Source organism: Lissotriton helveticus, chromosome 5_1 (assembly GCF_964261635.1).
Source record: "Lissotriton helveticus chromosome 5_1, aLisHel1.1, whole genome shotgun sequence".
Taxonomy (NCBI): domain Eukaryota; kingdom Metazoa; phylum Chordata; class Amphibia; order Caudata; family Salamandridae; genus Lissotriton; species Lissotriton helveticus.
Window position 1 is genome coordinate 216,363,295 of NC_136065.1, and position 25,036 is coordinate 216,388,330.

A 25,036-nucleotide genomic window follows, 5' to 3' on the forward strand; every position below is an offset into this window, starting at 1 on the left:
TTGTGTGGGTAAGTCTAACCTTGGAAGAGGACTTCTCAGTCATTCTAAAATAAAATGCATCAGGGTTTGACTGATTAAAATCAGTAAAATAGGAAAACTTTTTCAAAAGAGTTTTGGAGCTACCTTCAACAGGAGCGGGGCAATGTTCACACTGTGTGTAAATAACCACATTCCTAAAGGTGTTTGCTTTGTGCAGGAAATTATTCCCATAGTGTTGATAACGAAGTAAATCACCATAATTAGCAGAATCTAAATACAAATCTTCAGCATCAAAGGCAGCATAATATTTCAAATCAGAAAACAAAGCCTCTACGGCTTGGACGTCCCAAGTGTATTTTTTGTTTAACCACATCCCCCATAGAAACATGAAGTACATTAGGGACATTAATAAACTCTGTGGGACCATGGATTTCAAATTTAACAGCATCCCATACTATCCCATCTAGGACAGGCCAAGCAGTGATATTCACAAAATGTTGGTCCCTCTTCATTCTGTGTGAAGAGGAATGGGGTGCCAAAGTTCCATCCATTAGTCTAATTGTAGTTCTTTCTTTAACATAGTGCCCGTTGACAAGACGGAAAAAATATACCATATATCCAATGGACATGAACAGAAAAATTTAAAATAGCACCAGCCAAATGTAAGTCCAAGGGGGAATTCAAACATGTTTTTAAACCAAGAATCAAAAATCTAAACTTTTGATGGACTTCGATGTGGTAGAGCCAGTGTCAAATGAAAAACATGATTGAGTAGCCACACAAGTCTCCAAATCAGGCATAGATAAGCCAGTGGGGTAAGCATATTCAGTATCATTAAGAGGATCACCAGCCAGGATGCATAACTGTATTCATCTCAATGGCAATATCAGGCCTAGTGGTAGGTTCCGGGACTAGAACAGGGTTTCGCAGCATTGCTGGACAAGAGACTGCAGGTGTCATACTAAGAAGAATCGGCCACTCTGTGTAATTTGACATTGTCAATGGAGATATACCTGTTCCCCTTTCATCCAGGAAGAGGAGGTAAAATGACTGCTCTTGTACCCTGCACGCCAAGCACAGGAACTGGAGCTCGATAGGAGGGGCCGAATTCCTTCTTGTTCTCGACCTTCTCTCGGACCAGTTCTCCAACTTGGGGTAGCTAGCCGACTACCGGAATCTGCAATGCAGCATCAGATGTGAAGGGCAAATGTTCCTTTGCAAGACTGCCTCGGGTCTTTTGTAGATTCTGGAAAACAGTACAGTGTTCATCTACGTCAAAGAACCTCAAGGTCCGCATTGGTAATTAACCTGTCACCAACGTTGTTAATTCATAAGTAACTTTATCAGGACTTAAATGATAAGAGTATTTAGAAGGGAAACCTTTCAGGTAATTATCTCCTTTCCCTGTTCGGGCAATAGCTCTTCAGATGTCATCATCAATCTTACTTTTGGAACGTGTAACTGCTGCTACTGAATATGTTGCAACTGCTGTCTTGGCAGCCTCATCGGCAAGACTGTTGCCAACAGCATGAACTCCGAAACGGTGACCAAGAGTATGAATAACAAACACGAGTGGGAGCCATTCTTTAAGCTCAGCCACTCGAACCTAGATCATTTTGGGCCAGATGTAGATAACTTCCATTTAGGAGTCCCTAGTAGCGATTATTAACGAATCGCTATTAAGGACTCGCTCAATGGAATGTAGGTAGGAATCACTAAAATAGTAGCAATTCCTTAACATTCCTTAATAACGAATCGGTAATTCCGATTCGTGATTAAGGAATACCTAGCCATTCAAAGTCAAAGTCAAAATAATCTTTATTCAATTTTTTGTTTGCAAAATCATAAAAACACATGTTAAAAACTTTTTTATAAAAAGCCATTATCTGTACATTTAAAAAAAAGACAGAAAAGATAAAATTAATAAAAAACGATTTTGAGTTAATCAGGGGCAGAAGCCGTCTACTTAATGATGGATTGAAAATTGTCATACACATATATACATGGGCACTGCCAATGTTCGTATAATCCTATACTAGTTTACATATAGTCATATGTTATTCCTACTATGATCACAATAGATAGGAAAATGAGAACAAAATACAGCAATTGGTGTTACATGGTATTCCTTAAGCTGATTAATGTCCTTAAATAAGAACTGACCGCTTTTATGACAAATACAGAGTCCATTTCTTTTATTTTGGAGGATGCTAGTCTGCATCCCCTTATTCCCCATTTTATAAGGATTGGTTTCAGGAACTTTTTCAGCGGGGTCTCGTAAAATTTACAAAAGAGGATGCAGTGGATGTTAGATTGTTTTGAAAGGTCATCACATGGGCACTTCACCAAATCTTTAGACCAATTGTTACAATCCGGAAATTTTACCATGCGAAAATAAGTATCGACACGAAACCTGGTCAGCAACATTCGGGAGTAACAACTTGGTTCCCACAATAAATTGGGCTGAATCCCTACATGAGTAATAAGTGACTGATTTGCCATGGCGGTCTGCTTATCCTTTTCAGATGACCACCTTTTGTTACCTAGATGATCCATAATCATTTTTTTTTTTTGGTTTTTTTTTTTTTGGTTAAAAACTTTTATTGAGCAACAAAATCAGGGTTACAGAGATGGGCCTACAACCTCACGGGCTGGCCGCTAAAATCAAGGCACAACGTGAGAAAAACACTTGTGGCCACTCCGGCGGTCAGGCACAAATCGGATACAAAATGTCGCCCAAAGTATAAAACAAGATAAGGAATTTTTCTTTTTTATACACACTGAAAAACAACAAACAACAAAAAAGGCGAATGCATAATAAACGGAGTCAGCCCAGGAGGAGGAGGGGAAACCCACTAGTCAGGAATATGAGATCATAATCAGTAGGACAAGGCAGGGTGGGGGGGACAGCGGGGAGGACAGGCAAATCAAAGGACAGTATACGAAATTTCAGGAACGCTAGCCTAGGGAGATAAGGTAACATCGGGGGGTTCAACCAATGGAGGAGCACAAATATCTCCGCGATAGGCGTTCCACTGACTCCAGATCTTCGTCCATGCCCTAGGTCTGCCCCTGGCCGTATAGACCGTCTTTTCGCGGAACATAGACCAGTCCATGTTTTCCTCCCACACAGAGGCAGTGGGGGGTCTGTACGAGCCCCAGAGTTGCGCTATGTCCCGCTTCGCAACCATATATCCCAGGGTCGCCCATCTGGTCTGGGCCACCGAATAGTCGGTAGGTTCCCACACGTTCAACAGACATCTCCGGGCCTCAGGCACTAGGGCAATTCCAGTCACATCAGCCATCACCGCAAGTACCTCAGTCCAGTAGGCAGCCACCCTCGGGCACTCCCAGATAATGTGAGGAAATGTAGCACTCATCCCGCATCCACGCTTGCATAAACCATCCGGGGAAAAACCCATCACAACCAAACTAGGACCAGTAACATACACCCGGTGGAGGATCTTGAGCTGAACCAGACGGAGACGGGCAGGAATGTCGACCTCTTTCGGAGAAGATAGTGCCGACTGCCAATCCTCGTCATCCAATTCCAGCCCGTCGCCGACCCAAGCCTCCCTAAGTCGGACAAGCAAGTCAGCGCGATTATGAATCAGCTTCTTGTAAATCAAGGAGATAGTGCTATCGGGGAGGTGGCCATCCAGGATACGATCTTCGAGGGGGGAGGACTCAGGGATGGCGGCACCAGAAGTCAGAACAGAAGCAAGGGCATGGCGGACCTGCAAATATCTAAAAAATTCCCTATCACTCAAGTCACAATCATTCCGAAGGGCCTCGAAGGACTTCACCGCTCCATTCGTACATACGTCACCCACTCTACTTATTCCAATCATATCCCAGCGGTCAAAACCCTTCGTCGTCCAAAGACATCCCAGACGCTCGGATGCATAAAGCGGAGTCGCCAGTGTCATTCGATCCTCCCATCCCAGACTTACATTCGCAGCGCTCCACACACTAACCGCAATCTTGGTCGGTCCCGTAAGATGGCGCCCAGCCGACCTTGAGTAAAGCGCTCTATTAAAGTCCCCTCCCGGCAGTTGGAGTCTACCCATTTCAAAGGCCGGATCCCGACCCGGGGAATACATTGAGTGGTTAATGGCAGACAGTTGGGTAGCCCAATAATATCTCCTGATATCAGGAAGTGCCATGCCCCCGTCATACCAAGGGATGGTAAGCTTCGCAAGGGCGATACGTGGACGCCCGTCCCAAATCAGTTGCCTTTGTAGACTCTCGACCTCTCGAAAATAGGTAGCGGGGATGTCATCATAGGAATTCTGGAGTGCGTAAAGGAATCGCGGCAAGGACATCATCTTGAAAAGGGCAGCTCTGCCCAGCGGAGACAGAGGTAATTTACGCCAGCGAGCCACGTCCAGCCTCAGTCTAAGAAGCGGGGGAAGGAGATTACGTTCAAACCGGAGCGACGAATCAAGTGTAATAAAGATCCCCAGATATTTGAAGCCAGATTGAACAACCTGGATAGGAAATCTATTCGGCAACGGGGGCAGAACACCCGAGAGAACATATACACAGGACTTAGCCCAGTTGATAATCAAACCAGAATTTTTACCAAACGAGGTGAGAACGTCGAATAAAACATTCAAAGATTTACGCGGGGAAGTATGGTAAAGAAGAATGTCCTCCGCGTAAAGCGAAACGCGGTCCTCAAAATCTGGGGACCAACGTATCCCCTTGAGAGAAGGCTCCCATCGAAGCCACGCAGCCAGCGGCTCTAACGCGAGAGCAAAAAGTAGCGGAGACAAGGGGCACCCCTGTCTGGTCCCCCTACCGAGGGAAAAGGGAACAGAAACTCGACCATTAACCACAACCTGCGCCAGGGGGTCGGTGTATAGCAGCTTCACCCATCCAATAAACCCCGGGCCAAAACCAAACTTCTCAAGAGCTGCCCAAAGATAGGGCCACTCTATCGTATCAAAAGCCATCAAGGCGTCCAACGAAGCCAAAATGGCCGGCTCCGTCAGAAGCCCCGCCCTCGCAATGGCTCCGTGGAGGCGACGCAGATTAAGAGCTGTGTTACGGTGCGGGATAAATCCGGATTGGTCCGGATGAATCAAGTCACTAATGACCGTCAGGAGGCGAGTAGCCAAGAGCTTGGCAAGAACCTTGGGCTCAACATTTAACAGGGAGATGGGTCTATATGACGAACAAAGATCCCGGGGCTTACCCTCTTTAGGAATTACAACGATCGTAGCCAGGCGCTGGTCATAGGGGAGAGCACCCCGCTCACGGGACTCCAAAAACATTGTTCGAAGATAGGGCGCAATCTTATCAGGACGCAGTTTGTACAACTCGATTGGCAATCCGTTCGGGCCCAAAGCCTTGCCCGAACGGAGAGAGCGAATGGCAGTCACTATTTCGTCCGTAGAGAACGGGGCCTCCATAGAGACCTGCTCCAAATCGGAGAGGCAGGGCAAAGCTATATCACGCAGCAAGAGGCGAGAGTCGTCTGCATCCCGGTCTGACACAGGGGAATAAACCGCACGAAAGTAGTCCGCAAAACATTCCACTATTTCAACTGGGTCCGTCACTCTCACACCATTCGAAGTCTGAATCACCGGCACCACTCGATTCGCCCTCTCCTTCTTATCCAACCAGGTAAGCAACTTACCCGCTTTGTCCCCAACATCATACAAACGACCCTGTTGCTCTCGAAACATCATTTTAGCCGCATCTGTGACCAGAGACTTATAGGCAAACTGCTTCAGACCCAAGGCATGGAGTTTGTCAGGAGTAACAGTCGATTCCAGGTCAGCCTCCATCTCAAGTATTTCCATCTCAAGATTCACCACCTCCCGATTCCTCGCCTTTTTGGTTTCAGCAATGAGAGACAGGGCCTGCCCACGAATCACTGTCTTAAAAGCCTCCCATAGGGACACCGCAGAGGAGACGGACCCCTCGTTGTCTAGAAAATAATTGTCCAGGGACTTAATCAATAGACCACGGGTCTCAGGGGAGGTCAGGTACCAAGGGTTGATAGGAGCCACCCGGCCCGCCGCCTCCACCCCCACATCAAAACAAAGCCAGAGCGGAGAATGGTCCGAGATGCCCCGGGGAAGGTGTCTAATCTCCCGGACAGCCGATGACTGTGCAGCTGGCATTAGGAAGTAATCCAGTCTAGACAGACTCCCATGGGCCCCAGAATGGAAAGTATATTGAAGCTGAGTGGGGTGCATAAGTCTCCAACAGTCTACCAAACCAAAAGTATCCAAAAAACCACCCAGCCACAGTTGGGCCGAAGGAGTGTCCCTAGGGGGGTAACGATCACTCAGACCGGAGAACACAGAATTAAAGTCACCAGCCATGAAAAGAGCACCATCAGGGAGGCCCAACAGCACTCGGCCCAAATCGGAGAAGGTAGAGGCCTGCAGGCCGGGGGGCACGTAGACGGCGAACAGAGAAAGGGTCCGGCCCTCATATCGTCCCACGAGGACGGCATAACGCCCCCGATCATCAAGGATCACATCATCTATCGCAAGGGGAAGGGAAGCCCGGACAAGGATGCCCACCCCCCTGGAACCCGTAGTAAACCCTGAGTGCGCGACAAGGCGATAGCCCCACCTATTCATTGCACGACAAGTATTACCCACTAGATGGGTCTCCTGCAGAAAAACAATATCGGGAGACAAACGTCGCAGGCATCGCAACACCACCCCCCGTTTTATATGATCCCCTAGACCATTGACATTCCACGAAAGAAACCTCAACCCGCTACCCCCCATCCCACAGAGTGATGCAGGAACCATCCCCCAATGAGCATGACATTGAAAATTCCATTAGCAAGATAGAGTCGCCTTGAAAAAACAAAACACGAACCTCAAACACCCCACCAACCCACCCCCCAACATCCAAGAAAACACCCCCACCCTGCACCCCTGCAGTAAGCTAAAAAGCCACCCCAACATGCAGTTTGCCTGTCGCCCAAAAATCCCCGTTCTACAAAAAGACCCCGGAGGAGGAAAGGCCCTGTCCCACCCGCCACCCCGACAAAGATAAAGGGAGAAGAGAACACACAGAAAATAGAGGCACTCAAGTATGGAACCCCGGAAGAATTCACATGGCACGGAGACAGGGGCATAGACAATAAGTTCAGCTCTCTACACCACCCTCGGCACCACCCGGGTGTTCAGTGGGCTCAGTCCAGTTAGGCCGGTCCAGCAGAGAGTCCAGCCAGTCATTTACCGAATCAGGCCGATCAAAGAAAAGGGTCCGTTCATTGTACTCAACTCGCAGCCTGGTAGGAAAAAGCATGGCGTATCGCAGTCCCAAGTCCCGAAGACGCTTCTTGACTCCACGGAAGCCCATACGTTGTCTCTGCACAAGCTGTGAGAAGTCCGGGTAAAAGTTCACCGTGGCATTATCGAAGGCCACCGGGCCCTTAACTCGCGAGGCCTGCAGGATAGCGTCTCGGTCCCTATAATGAAAGAGTTTTGCAACAATGGGCCTCGGCGGGGCGCCCGGCTTGCCCTGGCCACCCGGAACACGATGGGCACGTTCCACCGCAAAGAATTTGCTCAATCCAGATGGAGAAAGGTAGTTTTGTATCAAGTCCTTGACCAGGAGATCAACAGAATGTGGGTCAGGATTTTCCGGAACGCCAACCACACGCACGTTGCAACGCCGTGCTCTGTTTTCAAAATCCTCCAAGCGCCGAGTCATGAAATCATTCACCTTTCTGAGGTTGCCAATCTCCGTCTGTATCTCCGAGATGTCGGCCGTGAGGCTAGATGACTTGAGATCCAATGACTTCACCTTCTCATTGGTTTTAGATAGGTCGGCCCGAATCAAGTTCACATCGATGGCCACAGTATCTATTTTGTGGGCCAGAGCTTCATACTGTTGGCCGATGGTTTCTCTCATGCCAGAAATGGCGCCCATGATGTCCTGCAGGGACGGCTCCGCCGAAGCCTCCAAAGGGTGCCCAACTGCACTCGGGCCAGGCAAGGCGGCTCTAGGGGACCCCTTCGATTGTGTGTACCGGTCCATGATGTTAGACTGGACCGGGCCCCCGCGCAGGGGCGTCTTGGGCTTCCGCTTCTCTTGGTCCCCTCTGCCAGACATGATGGAGACCGCGTCCCCGAGGGACCCACGCGGCCTGGTGAAAATGGCCGCAGGAGGACAGGGCGCCGGAGCCAAAAATCAGCAGCGAGGGCACATCGAGGTGTGAACCGGCCTGGAAGGATGCGAAGCAGGCAAAAGGTGCAACAGCAACCTCGCGCCGCTGGATCCAACAACGGCCAGACACCTCTGCCGGAAGACGTAGTCTGAGGCAGAATCGAAACCGAAAGTTAAGAGGGGGACCCACAAGTCGAATCCCCCTGCCGCTGTTGTTCAACTCTGACACGGCAACAGAGCCTCACCAAGACCCGGGCGCGCCACCGGGGCGGGCCCGGAAAGTTCGAGTCGACGTATCTTCGGTGCCCCCGGTTCAATTCGAAATCCAAAAACGGCATTAAGATCAGCCCAGGTTCCTCTACAAGAGTCCTCGTAATTAATCAGGATATGTTCAGGATATCATGCCGGGAGTGGCGGGGGTCCGGAGAGCACTGTGCTCACGCGGCCATCACGGATGCCCGCCAAGCTCCTCCTCCAATCATTTTTTTAAAAGTGCTTCTGGATACCCTTTCCATTGTTTTAGGTGTCTCAAAAAATTATTTGTGCCCAATATCTGACATCATAGTTTTTATGTACTTTAGCCATTTTATATTTGCGATTCCATCCAACGAAAGACAGTCCATGACAATTTCTCTATTTAAGATCGTTTCTGGAGTTACCCACATTTTATGCCAAAGTAGCAATGGGGAAGATTTGATCGTGTCTGAAATTTAATGTGGTCCAACTTCGCTATGACTGAAATAGTTGGGCATGGATTTAAAATTGTTTTCACAATATTGGATCTCTTCCACCTGAGCAAACCCCCAAATCCCAGCCCCATAAGTGCCAATAGGAGCACATTTGGTTTTGTAAATTTGGAGGAGTTCACGGACCGGGCACCCTCCAAGTTTTCTGGTGAAGTTTATCAGGGCACCATTGGCCCTAGAGATTTTTCTTGCTGACACTGCCGCTTTCCATGTACCTCTACTGTTGAAGTTAATTCCCAGATAGGAAAATCTGGTAGTGTTCTCAATCTTGTTTTTATCCAAATAGATTGCCCTACTGGGTTTTATCGAATTACCGCAGGTCATTGAGTACGTTTTTGAGGTATTGATTATTAGCCCTCTGATGCTCATGTACTCTGCAAATTGCTCTGATCACCTCTGTACATTCAAACGTGATTCTTAGGGGGAACACACCTACTGGTCCAATCCCATCGTGGGTCTTAATATGGTTATCTATAACTTTCTCGCACTCAGGTATATTGGGATTTTTATATAGATTAGTAAAATGCATGACCCATATATCCCCCATATATCCCCTGGAAAGGCAAGGTCTATTATATCTGATTCCTTATCGTGCATAAAGGGTGTATCGACTGCTTTCCAGAAAGCAACGTTATCATTCTTTAAGCATGGCTCTTGGAGATTCCGCCAAATTTCACCCTTTATCTCTTTTTTCCTTCTAGCTAAGGCCGCATGATAGGATTTTCTGGTCTGCCTTACTAACTCAATAGATCTCGGGGTTTCGTGAAGGGCACTCTTCAAGTTACGGAGAGCCCTAGAACAGTCTTTATCAAACCAACCCTGAGATTTCTGGGTATTCTTTGTATATACCCTTGTTAATTGCTTTTTAATTTCATCCGTTATTTTAGAAAAATAATCAAGAACTTTATGGTTCTCTTCTGACTGAGAGAGACATGTTATTATATGGTCAAAGGTGTTTATTACTAAATTACGAAGGAAGGCTTCAGGATCGACCTTGCCCCATTTAATACTGTAACCATTGGTGCTTGCAAGGTCAATGGAAGAATTATGAATAACTTAAGATCTTGAGTCCGTCCCCCTAATTTTTAGACAAAGAGAGATAGGATAGTGATCACTCATGGGGCTATCTGATGTTTCCCATGACAAAACAAATGATGAGTATCTAGAAGACAAAAGAGTAAAATCAATTATAGAATTTGCCCCTCTCCCATTAAATGTAGGTGGGAAGTCAACTGCAGGAGAGCATCTTTCATTAACATAGATTAGGTTGAAATGGAACAGCAAAGTGTTCAGCAAGTCCCCTAAACGGGAGTGGGTGAAGTGGGTTGGTGCATGTTATGTTATGTTAAAAGGTTTTGTACCGCGCACAGACACCAATGGGTTTCATGGCGCTCAGAGACAAACATAACAGAGGGACTGAGGGTTTAATTGTGAGCTAACTGAAAAAGATGAGTTTTTAGAAGTTTACGGAAGCAAAAGTAATCAGGGAAAAGTCGAATAGTGGCAGGAAGGGAATTCCAGGTAGAGGGGGCAAGAAACGAAAAACAGGAGCCACCAAGTTTTTTACGTTTGAACCTTGGGATAATTAGGAGGTTGTGGTCAGAGGAACGCAGGTTCCTAGACGGGATGTAACGCTTAAGACTGTGTGAAGTAAAAGCAGGGACAAGACCAGTTAATGACTTGAAAACAATGCATCCCAGTTTAAAAATACGAGGAGAGGCTACCGGGAGCCAATGTAATCTCCTCAGCAGGGGCGAGACATGTTGGTGCATCTTCCTTATACTCCCCCAGGCCACAAGTACCAATAGTGCTGCTCGGACAAAGCGTACAATTAAAATCACCCATCCATAGCAATGCCAAATCGCCATCAACTGTTTCCTCTAGATGGTGCAATGAGCTTCTAAGGCCTTTAATAATTTCCTCCCATTGGGATGTGTGGGCATTATTGTAAAAATTGATAATAGCCATATTAGTTGTACTCGGCCAGTTAACTAATAATATCTGATAAAAATCCGTTGAAATAAATAAAAAAACTGAGATCCCTGCTGTGTTTGAAATGTAAATGCACAAGCCCCCTTTATTTCTACCGTGTTGGGTTACTATAGCAGGTGTATTAAAGGTTTGATAACCAATTATATTCATTTCTTGAGCCACCCAGGTTTCTTGAAGGCACAATATATTGTACTTATTTACTATATTTGTCCATTCCTGCAGGTCTACTTTATCCTTTAGGCCCGCTATATTCCATGATATGATTGACTGGCCACGTAATGGGGTCTTGTCATTGGCCTCATCCGCTGTAGCCTTAGTTCTTATGGCACAGGTCTCTTGTTTACTACACATCCTATCATCAGCAGTGAGTTCAGAGGCCTTGTCGTCACTCTGCGCCTTAGTAGTAAGTCAGTCCACCCCATCCAAACCCGCAAGGGAATCAATTCGGTTAAAAGTAGGAATGTTAAAAATAGGGCCAGCTACATTGCGCGTATGTGGGTTCCAGGGTCTTGATGAGTTATGAAGTAGGGCTCGGGGGTAGAAATAACTTAGGTCGCGTGTCGCTATTCCTCCCCCTCCTCTCTCAAGATACCAATCTTTGATGTATGTGGATACCCTACGGTCCCTAAAATTAATAATAATGGCGTCTCCCTGTATATCTTTAGGTCTGTGCCCCACCCATCCTAGTCTTCACCATCAATGTCAGGTGGTAGTGGTCTATTCTTTCTCAGCCAATGTACAACTTTGTTTTTAAGTTCCCAGTAGCCTTCAGTTTTGCCCTCTGCCAGTTCTGGGACCTTCCTTGATTGTTATCTGTATTGATACCTTTCCTCCCAGCTCTCTCTTTCTTAGGTGTCCTATGTTTGGCAGTTATGTTTATGGGGGCAGTTGTAATATCACGAGGTGAAGATATTATGTCCGCTTTGTTCAGTGGATTAGTTGTTTTTAGCCCTATGGAAGATGTGGATGAGTTCCGATTCTGCCTATTGGCTGCCAGTTCCCTTAACAATTTGGTGTTAGTAGCTGTCGCATCCTCAATGGACCCCAATTGGTCAGCCAGTCTCTTTACTCTCTCTACGCGTGGCAGTGTAGTGATTTGACCAGATGTTCAATATTTCTCATCAGATCTTGAGAAAGGTGAGAGGGTATAGTTATGTTTTCTGGCACAGTGGACCTTGCTGCAACACTTGGGCTCCTTGAAGGGCTCCGGTGTGTTTTAGATATTTTAAATCGCCTGCCCCTTTGTGTATTTCCCCCTCGCTTTCTTTTTGCTTAAATGATCTTCTTATTCGAGATGGACTTCAAAGGTGTGGGTGGGTTAGATTCCTCGGAGGTGATTTCTAATTGGAGTTCTGTGTTGTGATCATAAGTTCTGATGTTAGACTCCCTACTTATCTCTACAGCTTCCGTTAGATCTTGTTACTGTAGAGGGATACTGATCTCTCTAATTACCTCTTTTTCTAAGCCTTGATTTGGTGGTGTTGTCGCTAGCTGAATGGAACCAAGTGAGGAACGTTTGTACAACAATTCCGAGGACGAGCGTCGCTCAGTGATCACGATCTCGCGTTCTAACCCTGAGGCGGCCCTGGTGATGAAACTATCCAAAGTCCCTCTAACAGACCCGCCCACCAAAGATTTTTTCCCTTTGCTAAGACGTGTAGTCATTTTACTATTGTTTGAAATTGAGCCTTAGAGAGACTATAGGAAACAATAAATCCGGGTCACTATAGATTAAGATAACAGAATGTTCAGACAGTCAATACTGTTAGAGACCCAGTCCAATAGTCCCAATTATAATACATAAAGGTCTTACTTTGAGCGTCCCATAATGCTGACGTTAATAAGGTGGCCCAGCCCGGCCTCCTCTGGCCCCGGATGGCCACAGACGGTCCCGCCCTTGTCCCGGGCTTCTCCCGGCGCGCCCCGCGCGCGTCCTCGTGGGACGAGGGACCAGGCGGGGCTTTATGCGCCTCCTGGCACGCACTGATGTTGCGTCGTGTCCTATGGGATCCTGGGGCTTGTAGTCAGCAGCTTGACCGGCGGAGCGTAGCCCGGCCGGTCAGTGTCCAAGAGCAGCCACGGTGAGCAAGGTAACGGAGGAGCAACACGGGGGCGGAGCCAAGCCCAGCCACGGGGAGGAAGCAGGTAGATTGAGGGGTGACACCACAGCCGCACACAGCGTATCCGCCGAAACAAGGGAACCAAGGAACTCGGCCCCAGGCGGGGCTTTATGAGCCTCCTGGCGCGCACTGATGTTGCTTCGTGTCCCAAGGGATCCTGGGGCTTGTAGTCAGGAGCTTGACTGGCGGAGCATAGCCCAGCCGGTCAGTGTCCAAGACCAGCCCCGGTGAAGGGGCCAGTGGCTGAACCTCCTCCATTATATTTCTGAAGGGCCCTGCCAATCCTATTATCCGTTAAAATATTTAGTTCTTTCCAGGTTATCACATCCCTCTGCACATACTCTCGTGCCATGGAGATGGGAGATTTGAAAAACAATTCTTGTCATATATGCTCAGTGCATATATGTTGAGAATGGTGAACTAGGGGGGCAAGTATTCACTGCAGCCTAAGTTGGCTACTCCCTAATTGTGCTCATATAGCCGGGAGAATGCGCGATCAATTTAGGAGACTCAGTGGGGGCAGATAGGCAGACACCAGGATGGGAAACGAAGCCCCTTACACTTCTAAATCACAATAAGGGTGATAACACCAGCAACTGTGTGCAGTGGCGGCAATGGAAGTGGTGAATTGCACACCTCTTCTACTCCCTGAATGGTGACAGAAATTGTGCAGAAGCCACCAACACCAAGCTGTTTGTTGATCTGGTCTTGTTTTTATTTTTATTTTTTTATTTTTTATTTTTATTTTTTATTGATAAGAACAGTAAACAGTGGACAGTTACAAGGGTTACATTATATTCATCAGTCGGTCATAGGCAAGTTGATGACACACGGTGGACACATTATGAGCTCACAAAAGAAAACATCCATCACGATCAACACTTCTCTTCCGTATCGACCCCACAATCCCGCTACCCTCTTCTCTCTTGTCTAACCCTCTGAATCAGTATCACTTTCTAACTGGGGTGGTTCACAAATATTCCCTCTATATTCATTCCAGTGACCCCAAATTGCCCTCCACTTTCGCGGACATTTCCTATATAAATATACCATCCTTTCCGCAATCATTGAGGAGTTCAAATCCTTGCTCCAGTTTCTAAGCTCTGGAGACACAGCGGATCCCCAGGCCTGGGCCACATTCCATTTAGCGTAGATAATACCCAACATTGCCCACGCTTGCAAGGGGCCACTGAGGTCATTCGGCTCCCAAATGTTCAAGAGACACCGTTTTGGCTCAGGAAGAAACGAGACATGAATCACCTGTGATATAGTACGCAGTACCTTGATCCAATAGCGAGCTATCACAGGGCATTCACAGACAGTATGGTAGAACGTTCCCTCCTCTCCGCAGCCTCTAAGGCAATATTGGTGTGCAGCTCTGCCTATCTTATGTAGCGTGGCCCTAGTGTAGTAAATTCTGTGTAGGACTTTTAATTGTATCAGTCTGAGTCGTGATGACACAGCAACCTCCCGAGGGGAGGATAGCGCGGTCTGCCAATCCGATTTGTCAAGCTCCCCCAAGTCTGTCTCCCAGGTTACTTTAAGTCTATCCATAGGGTCAGGCATATTATTAATTAGCTTACGATAAACCAGTGAGGTCGCCCTATGAAGCATGTGTTCCGTAAGCAGTCTATCCTCCAGGGGAGTGGATTCGGGTAGTCTTCCCTCTGCCGGGAGTACGGATCGCAGGGCATGAGTGATTTGCAGATAGCGGAAACGTTCTGTCTCCACTAGGGCGAATTGTTCTGCTAGTTGGTCAAAAGTAAGGACCTTGCCTCGTCTATATATGTCTCCAATCGTCGAGATACCTATACGGTCCCATGCCTCAAATCCCTTACTATTACAAAGACGACCAAGGCCTCGGGACACCCAAAGGGGTGTCATCTGCGTGATCATGTTTTGACATTTGAGTCGCTTTGACGCCATGTGCCAGATCTGCACCGTATGGGCCGTAGGGCCCACCAGAGCTGCTACACTCCGGGGATCGTAGAGCGCTGTCATCACTCCTCCGCCCCCAAGGTCATACCTGTCCGCTTTGTACGCAGGCTCTGTCTGCGGGGCATGGAGCCAGTGATTCACGATCTTAAGTTGCGAAGCCCAGTAATATAACTGAACTTCAGGAAGCGCAATGCCTCCATCGTACCAGCTCCGTACCAACTTTAGTCGGGAAATACGTGGAGGTTTGTCCCCCCAGAGTAAACCCGCGACCAATGCATTTATGGTCTGGAAGTATTTCGGTGGCACCAGGAACGGGGTGTTCTCTAGGATGTACAGAAACCGTGGCAGCATCATCATTTTAAATAAAGTGGCTTTTCCGAGCAGGGTCAGTGGTAGGGTATGCCAATGCCCCACATCCGTGCGAAGTCGCTCCAGTGGAGGCAGTAAATTATGACTATAGGAAAGTTCCCGATTCGGTGTCACCCACACACCCAAATATTTAAATGGTCCCTCAGTAACCCTTAAGGGGCAGTCGTTCGGGAGGGCTGGTGGGGGCCCATGGAGGACAAACAATACCGACTTGGCCCAGTTGATGGTATATCCAGAGGCCCTCCCAAAAATCTTACAAATGTCAAGGAGGACTATGAGAGAACACCTGGGTCGAGTCAAGTAAAGAAGAACATCATCAGCATATAGTGATATGCGGTCCTCCCATGATTCAGTCCAATGAAGACCCCTAATCATGGGATCTCGTCGTATCCACGCTGCCAAGGGTTCCAGAATCAACGCAAATAACAGAGGCGACAGGGGACATCCCTGACGCGTACCACGACCCAGCCGGAAATCCCCGGAAATATGGCCATTGGCCACAACATGTGCCATTGGATTTTTATTTATTTATTTATTTATTTATTTTAAACCTTTATTGTGCAACAGTAGCATACAGTTACGGGCCTACAACCAATCTGGCCGGCCTCGAAATCAGTTTGTTGCACGTAAGGCAACCATAAGACAGTTCAGCAGTCCCCAAATACGAAAAACCACACATATGTCAAATCTCACCCACGTTGAGCGCGACCACCGAGTACAGGATTAAGTAAGGTTCATTTTAAGAAATAAAATAAGAAGGATCAGATGCCATACAATCCACCAAAGGCACAGAGTGAGCAATGCACACAGCAGGATGTCAACAAAGCGGAGAATCATAGTCGGAGAGGCGGCACAAAAATACGCTGATCAGGATAAAGGAGCAAATATTCACATGTCGTACCAGTCATCACCCACCCCATAAATGTGGAACTACCCAAATAATGTGAGCGGTAACACAGAAAGCAAAAACGGTAAGCAGCGCTACACCCAGCCTCCATACTGACCCAAAATAAGAAAGGAGAAGAGAAAAAGGACTAAGAAAAGAATAGAAAAGAAAGAAGGGCCCATAGAAACTAAGAAGGACAAAACAAAAAACCCTCTCCCCCCAACCCCACACCCTGCACGCATGTAGAGGCTACGGCCTACCCCCCTCCCTCCAACAGTGTGCCTGTCGCCCAGTAAACGAGTACCCGAAATATAGATACAGAAAAGAGAAGTAAAGAAAGAAAAGATTATATAAAACTGGAGAAGGGCCAGCCATATTGGCTCCCGGTCTCCCCGTCCACGAAGTTATTCTCCACCCCAAGAGCAACAAGCAACAACAGTAATCAATCAATACGATAAGAAATGGAGAGAATTATCACATATTGCGCAACTAGGTGTGTCATGAGAATACCCCAACCCGCATCCCCGCCAGCCAAACAGACGTCAACCTTTAAAGAGAACCACTTAGCCTTGGCCTGTTCTTGTAAGTCCCCCGGGGCATGCCCGCCAAGTAAATCCCGTCTCGGCCGAAACAGGAGAGCAAAATGTCCACGCAGGAGCGAAGAGCAGCACGCAAATACAAATTGGACGTCGCTGACCACCGACAGAGTCATCTTCACTTACAACCATCAACCCCAGTTCCGTCCCGTGATACGTATTCCCTAGCAAGGGTACAAGAGCGAGGAAAGAAGAAGCAGTCACAGGAGCCAACAGTTGCTGAAACAATGTCCGGGCCATTAGTGTCGACACAATGGATGAGGCCACCTTCCTCTGCTGGGAAAGGAACCCTTCAGTAAAGTAGAGGCATACGGACATCTGTCCACAGGTACCAACACAGTCCGAGATCATCCGTTCCCCTCCGCACCCATAGGCAACCAGAGTACCCCCCTCAAAGACAGTTAGGGGCAAATCCTCGCGGACCTGGGAGCCATCCGGTTGCAATCGCCCCAGTGAGAGTGCAATATTGTCAAGCTTTCTTCCCAACGCTCGGGAGCCGTCTTCCCAAGCGGACTGTAAGGCACCAAGAGCAGCAAGAATGTCACCACAAGACGGCGTAGACTGTATTTCCCATACCACAGCGCTACTCGGTAACTCGCACTCCCCATCGTGCAGCACTTCGGTAGACAGGATATTATACTTCATCTCGTTCAGGCAGCCATCAGGCGTTTCCACCTCGTAGGGAGAATGAAGGTAGGGCAGGGACGACTACGGCTCGGACAGCCCACAATCCGAATCACGGGGGGCTTCAAAGCACACGTCCAAGGAGCGGCGTCTGGAAATGGCCATCCTCTCTCCGATTCGGCGCTAGCGGGAAATCCGAGAGCGGCCCGCTAAAACCGGGCCGACACAGCTCACCGTCAGCGCTCCGCAGGTAAACAGTATTTCCACTGAGCCCTCACCTCGAGGATGCACTCCGGCCGCGTTGTGTGACAATCAGAGTTCCTGCAAAAAAATTTCGGTGGCTACTGCGTCTCGGAGGACCGACTACGCCCAGGCCCATCTGGCCGCTGTTGATGAGTCAGCACCCGGCCATGTTTTGCGGCCGAGGTCCCGGTTCCAGGGTCGTTAAGGCCGCCAAATTACTTCGTGGATTTCTCCGGCTAGGAGGCTGGCAGAGACTTCGGGATCGCGCGAGCGATGTCTGCGCGCATTCACCGTCACCCCGCTGCAGCGCAATCATAGGATCATGACCAGGATTTCCGTGCGGGGCTTCGAGGCTTGCGGAGCCGGGAGCCTAAGCTTCCATTCCGATCGCCATCTTGGCTCCTCCCCCGCCATTGGATTCTTATACAGAAGTTGGACCCACGCGCAAAACTTCGTCCGAAAGCCAAGATGCCGCAGCACCGCGAAGAGATACGGCCACTCGACCATATCAAAGGCCATTCGCACATCTAAGGACAATATCACAGCTGGTTCCAATAGAACTAGGATCTGTGCCATGACCGCGTTAACTCGACGGAGATTCAGAGCAGTGCTCCTGTGTGGCATGAATCCAGATTGGTCCGGATGCACCAGAGTCTCCAAATGTGGGGTTAGGCGTGCAGCGATCATTTTGGCTAGTATTTTGGCTTCCGCATTTAACAGCGAAATAGGGCGATATGACGCGTAATCTTCTGAGGGCTTACCGGGTTTCGGTATGGCTATAAACGTTGCAGTTCGTTGGTCCCTGGGTAGTTCCCCCACGGCCAAACTATCATTAAACATGTGCAATAGATGCGGAGCTATATGATCCGAGAAGTGCTTGTATAGTTCTATCGGGATACCATTTGGTCCTGCAGCCTTACCCGACTGCAGGGAATGGATAGCGTTTACGACCTCATCTATTGTAAAGTCAGACTCCAGAAGAACAGCGTCCTCTTCGGAAAGGGAAGGCATCTTAATATCTTTAATGTAGGTCTGTGCCTCCTCCAAAGACATGTCCGAAGAGGATGTGTAAACCTCCTTAAAGTAGTCTGTCAAAGTGTTTACTATGTTCGAGGGGGAAGTATGTACCTCACCACCGGCAGAACGGAGCTGAGCTATTATCGTCCAAGCCCTGTTCTTTCCGTCAAGCCACGCTAGAAGCCTCCCTGCCTTATCACCTACTTCGTATACAATATGCTCAGTGCGTGTGAGCCTTTGTCGGACCTGCACCCGCTGATACTCCGTGAATTCCTCCTGCTTAAGGCATAACTGACTCTGCGTCTCCTCCGTAGGAGCCAGATCGTGCTGGGCCTGCAGAAAAGCCAGGTCTCGCTCTAACGTTATCAGGTCTTCCTGTATCGTCCGCTTATGGCCTGTTATGGAAGCTATCGCCTGACCTCTTAGCACCGTTTTATATGCTTCCCAGAGGACCCCTGGGGAGTCCACGGAAGTGACATTTTCTTGGAAATAATTTGTTGTAGTCGCTATCAAGTCCCGTCTAATTTTAGAAATCTGTAAATAGTGGGGGGAGATCGGGAAAATTCGCCTACGGGTTTTTAAGTGTGAGGTGTATATCATGCAAAGCGGAGAATGATCTGAGATACCCCTCGGTCCTATTTTCACATCCCTTATGTGCGACAAACAGTCGGTAGACACATAGAAGTGGTCAATGCGAGACAGACTATTGTGTACCCCTGAGTAAAAAGTATAGCCACGCTCCCCGGGGTGCCTGAACCTCCACCCATCCGTAAGACCCATAGCTTCTACATAGCCTTTCAGCCTCGCCTTGTTCACTCCTGTCGTCCTGTTGGGATGGCGGTCAAGTTCTACATCAAGAATCGCATTAAAGTCTCCGCTCAGTATGAGTTCACCCTCCGGGAGCGCGAGCAGAAACGCACTGAGGGCGGGGAGTGCTATTGAGTGCAGGGCAGGGGGAATGTACACCGATACCACATTAAATCTTTTCCCTTCCCATAGGCAGGAAATCGCTGCAAATTGCCCGCCTGCATCCTTCCATACCTGCTGCACCACCACGGGCGAACTCCTACCCATCAGGATTCCCACCCCTTGAGAACCGGAGGAGAACTCAGAGTGTACCACCATTGTGTACCCCCATCGATCCAAGGCCTTACATGTCGATTCCACCAGATGCGTTTCCTGTAATAGTACCAGTGTTGGGGCTGCCCTACACACATACTGCAGTACCAACTCCCTTTTGATTTTATCTCCTAGACCTCGTACGTTCCATGTGAGTAGGGTCAGGGGGGGTATTGGAGTCATATTCGGGGCACTATTGTTTGATGTTCTGTCAGCCAAGACCCCGTCCGCCATCATGATTAATACTTCCCCGAAAGCTCAACAGCAGTCCCTCCATGTAATCACTTGCATCCTTAAAGTACTGTCCCAAACCAAAACACAAAACAACGTGCAACCAACCCTTCCCCCCCACAAATAATGCAATCCAAATTTGCACATAATCATTACAGTCATTTTCACCAATATCTCTGAAACACCCCACCCTGAAACACCCCCCTTGACTCCCCTCCACCCCCCTCCCTGCTCCCCTGCCCGTGGACTGCAACTTGCCCACCCCCCAACTCGGCAGAGTGCCTAAGTGTTTCCCACCCGTACTATCTACGTAGAGGCAAACCGGTCCCCCCCACCCTCGGCATAAGTATCTAATGAAGGTCAGGACAATGCAGCCAGCAATCATTACTTTTTGCCCATGAAAAGTCGTCACAACATGTCTAAGTTAATACATTTCACCACATTACACACCCGGAATCACTACAGTCAATCCCATTTTCCCAGTGGCATCCCCCACTGACAGTTCGACCCCCCCCAATACTTGCGAGTGGCCCTCAGGGCAATCCTCTCCGAAGTCTCTTGTGTCCCTCACTCCTGTTCCGAGAGGCCACTGGCCCCTAGGTCCTCCATCGCTGTTGGCTCCGGCTCATTTCTAGGGTCCCACTCCGGTGCGCCGCGGCGTCTATCTGGTTTACCTCCGACTAGTCCATCCATCAAGCCAGTCCCAGACTGCCTCCAGCGATTCAAAAAAACAGGATTTACCATCCCTCTCGACTCTCAATTTCGCTGGAAATAGCATTGCGTACTTGAGATCTCTCCCCCGCAGTTCCTGTTTCACCGCCTGAAAGCTGCGTCGCTGCGCCTGGACCCGAGCCGTGAAATCCGGGAAGAAAGAAACCTCATAGTTGTCAATCTTTAACGGGGGGCCTGCTCTAGCAGTTTGGAGAATATTGTCCCGGTCCCGAAAATTAAAGACTCTGGCAATAATAGGTCTGGGAGGGGCCCCTACTTTGGGCCGGACACCCGGCACTCTATGGGCCCGTTCTATGGAGAAGTATGCCGACAGCGACTTGGGCTTCAAATGCTGTGTGATCAATTCCTCCACATAAAGGTCGGCCGCCGGCCCCTCTGTTTTTTCCGGGACCCCAAGAATTCGAATGTTGTTGCGACGGGCCCTCCCTTCGTAGTCATCGAGCTGCTGTGCCATACGAGTCTGGCGTTTATCCATGTCCGACATTTGGTGTTGAAGCTCGGAGGTATCTTCCTGGAGTGCCGCCGTTACCACCATGAGTTCGCGCACTTTTTCATTTGTCTGCTTGAAATCTGCACGCAGCAGCGATATTTCTGTTGTCAATGAGTCCATAGATGTGCGCATTTCCCCGATAGCTGCCAGAACATCATGGAGCGTGGGTTCTTTCGGCTGTGGAGACAACCCCTTCGCTCCGTCTTTGTCCGGTTTGGGCGATTCGACTTTCTCTCCACCCTGCTGCCATGCATACTTTGAAAGCCGTGCCTGGGCGTTAGTCTTGGAATTCCTGTTGCCCGTCGCCATTTTCACCCCTCCGCCACAGGCTAGCCAAGGAATTGCGACAAAGAAAACGCGTCACTGCGCTGTCACCGGCTTCCAGTACTGTAGGAACAGTAAGTGTCTCTCTGCAAAACACATGCCGGTGGATACTCCTCACTCCTTCAGGTCCTTTTGCTGCTCGACACAGCCCCAGCCCCGTACAGTTCACCAAGGAGGGGGAAGGGGAAGGGGCCAATCAAGTCTCCGCCCGACAGTCCAGCCCAGCGCGGTCTGAGCAAGGCGGAAGAGGGGAGGGCAAATTAGGGGCCCCGCTCGTCGCCCTGCGGGCCTCAGCAGTCCCCTTGTGTCACAATGCATCTCAGACACTGCCAAGGGGCCGTTTTCCAGGAGGCCGTCCAGAGCCAGATGGAGCACTTTTAGGGGATAGCAGGAGGTCTTGGACCATGTGTTAGGATGATCAGGCGGATCTGGTCTTGTTTTAATCAGATAAATAATCTCTGTTGCTCTAAACTGGTGTGGCTAATTGTTGTGGTGTTTTCACTCTGTTACTGTAAATAAATTGTTGCACAAATACTTTACCAATTGCATCTTAAGTTAAGCCTGAGTGCTCTGTGCCACGATACCAGAGGGTGAGCACAGGCTAATTTAGGTTGTGTATCTGACTTCCCCTGACTGGAGTGGTGTTGTGTACTTGGACAGGGTGCTGACCTCTGCCAACTCAGGACCTCATTTCTGACAGGAGCCATGCTTTTTCCTTGAAGCAGGTTTAATTGTCCACCTGCAGCACCTTGGCTCCAGACTGGATCCCCTCGGTGGTTACAATTTTCAGGCAGCATTCTCACGGGGCCTCCGCTGATACGTTATCGGGAACCCCGTCCAGTCAAATCCAATATGGCAGTTGCTCAACCTCTTCGAGAAAGCAAATGCAGAGCTCCCTCAGGGACTGGAGCTTCTCTCTGTTGGTTTCTATGGTTATGGATACTCTCAGAGCAAACAAGTGTCCCTGAGTTTCCAGTAGAGAGCATATGCTAAATTCAAGGGGACATAGAGAAGCACCTAAGAACAGCAACTGCACAATTTCCATGCTGGCCATGCACCCTCCCACCAATGCAATTTACTTTTAAAGTGTTGCCATTCCTAGTGATTGTTGAATGAAATGTAAACACAACTTTCATTCGCCTCTGCTGAGGATTTATATTTCTTTTCTTATCGAGAAAACACCCTTGCAGTGGTGCTACTTTAAGGCTATATAAAATTGCATTTTATATGAAGTGACCTTCTTCTACTTGATAGAATTGTCTTGTACACGTTACATTTTTACAAGTGGTTTCATATATGTATGTTTCAATTTTAGATGGAATTAATTGCAAGATATTTTATTCTGTTGTACTGCTGTATGAGCTTTTACCTACACAAAGCAATAGAGCTATCCAGGGCTTTAAGTGGGCCAGGTCCTGTTGGTGCTCAGCACTGGCAGTTTTAAAACTAGGTGCCCTTATCGGGCTCTTTATTTTTTCCATCATCCTGATAGTGAAAACAAATCTAAACTCAGCATCAGTACCACCCTTCACCCTTTGGTGTAACGTCAAAGACATTCGTTATAGTTGTTTCACAGTCTCAGCATTTCAGAAGTGAAGCATTTTGAATATTATACACAACAAAGTAGTTGTTGTTACTTGTTTATATTATGAAACTTACAACCATTGTCATAGCCACAAGTCTTGGCTTGTTTTAGGTGTAATGTCAGTTGTTGTAATATATATTGTACTGTATTGATGGCAAGTAGTACTTTACTTAGAAATTATGGTTAGCGGTAAACCCAGTAGTTATTTTGATTAGTCATGTACACTCAAGAAATATTTCGTGCATTTACTCCAGTTACTTTGTGATAGATTATAACAATACTGGTTAGATGTGATCATTACTGGGGGATATTTGGTTTCATGTAAATGATTGGTGAGATAATTAGTCTGGTGTAGATTAGATAATATCAGGTTACAGGGAAGGGATTTTAAAAAGGGGAGAGGTTGTGAGGTATGAAATGAGGTCTCGCCCATTATAGACTTACAAAAAGAGAGATTACTGCAGAGAGGAGTGAGAAGAGGTTATACTCAGAAATAGAAGGCATGCAGAGGATGGATGGTAAGAAGATGCCACTCTGAAAAACGAAAACAGAGGAATGAAGCAGAAGTAAGGCAAGGGCAATTTTTCATGCTGAATTTTAGGGGTATGGTGGGTAGTGACTCCCATGGTTGTCTGTGACTATGACCTGCTCTGAATATGACCCCTCACAGTAGTCATGCTGGCTCCTATGTCTCTCAGAGCCCCCACCCTGTGCCCATTCATGGTGAGCGGTGACTATACTTGGAGTATTGGAAGGCATACGGCTATTTAGCACCATCTCTCTGTCTACTGGGGACTCTAAGGTAACCTCTGTCCTCTCATCCAAGCTAACTGAGACCACCTCCTCCCCAGGTGCTAGATTTACCAATCCAGGTGTCTGGCCAGCAGTGGGCAACTTGCACTCTTGGGGCATTTGGTTTCTCCATTGGAATGCCAATACTTGTAACACTCAAAACACTGGGTGAAGTACATCCTTGTCTTGTGATCAAAGATCCCCTTCTTCTTCTGAAAAGGATGGAACTTGTTACTGATGTTTCCTGGGGAATTCTTTTAACCCCTTGGGGGGAGGGAGGTAGCGCAGCGCCGCCATGTTCGTGACGGAACCATGCCTGTCATGAGCTGTGGGCGCGCTGTGCTTATGAAGGCGTGGTTCCGTCACAAGTCCACCCACTCACTTATTCGCCCGCACAGGCGGGGAATCAGTGCCGCGTGGGCTTTGCGGCCGCAGTATGGCGGAACCAAGCCGTCATGAGCACACGCCGCCCGTGGCTCATGACGGCGTGGTTCCGTCATGAGCAGGGAAGTGGTTAAGGCCTCCTTATTCTTAAGTGTTTCTCCCCCTCTTTCTTCTGATGGGACCCCTGACCATCCTTCTGGTGATCCCACTCCAAGTACTTTAGGGCTGACCCAGAGTTCACCTCCTTAGCAAGCTCCCTGGGGTCAGTGAGTTTACTATCAATCAAGTGTTGGCACAATTGTTTCTGGATGCAATAACAGAAAGAAGCGGCAAAATACCAGTCGCACGGCTCACTATGTTAAGCACAGATTTTATAGCTTATGTTTGTAAGGGCCATATGTATCAAGCAAATTAGCATTCGCAAAGGCCGAAATTCGCAGAATTTCGGCCTTTGCGAATGCTAATTTGGTAAATGGAATGTATGAAACATTTTCGCAGCAAAATAAGGAATCGCAAAATTTGCCATTCCTTATTTTGCGATTGCACTTAAGGAATCGCAAATTTAGCGATTCCTTAAATGCAATGTATCAAATAAAAATTAATGCAAAAATGCCAATAAGGATTCGCAAATTACCACCAACTTCTAGTTGGTGGTAAGTTGCGAATTCTTTTGAAAAAGCAATTTAATTAAAATTCAAAGGTGGCATATGACGCTCATACA

General features: G+C 48.1%; 1 protein-coding gene across 1 annotated transcript in view; it reads left to right on the plus strand.

The window, feature by feature from the left end:
• LOC144754343 (ficolin-2-like) overlaps positions 1-25,036 on the plus strand; it is a 192,087-nt gene that overhangs the window by 88,137 nt on the left and 78,914 nt on the right. The gene's annotated exons all lie outside the window — the stretch shown is intronic.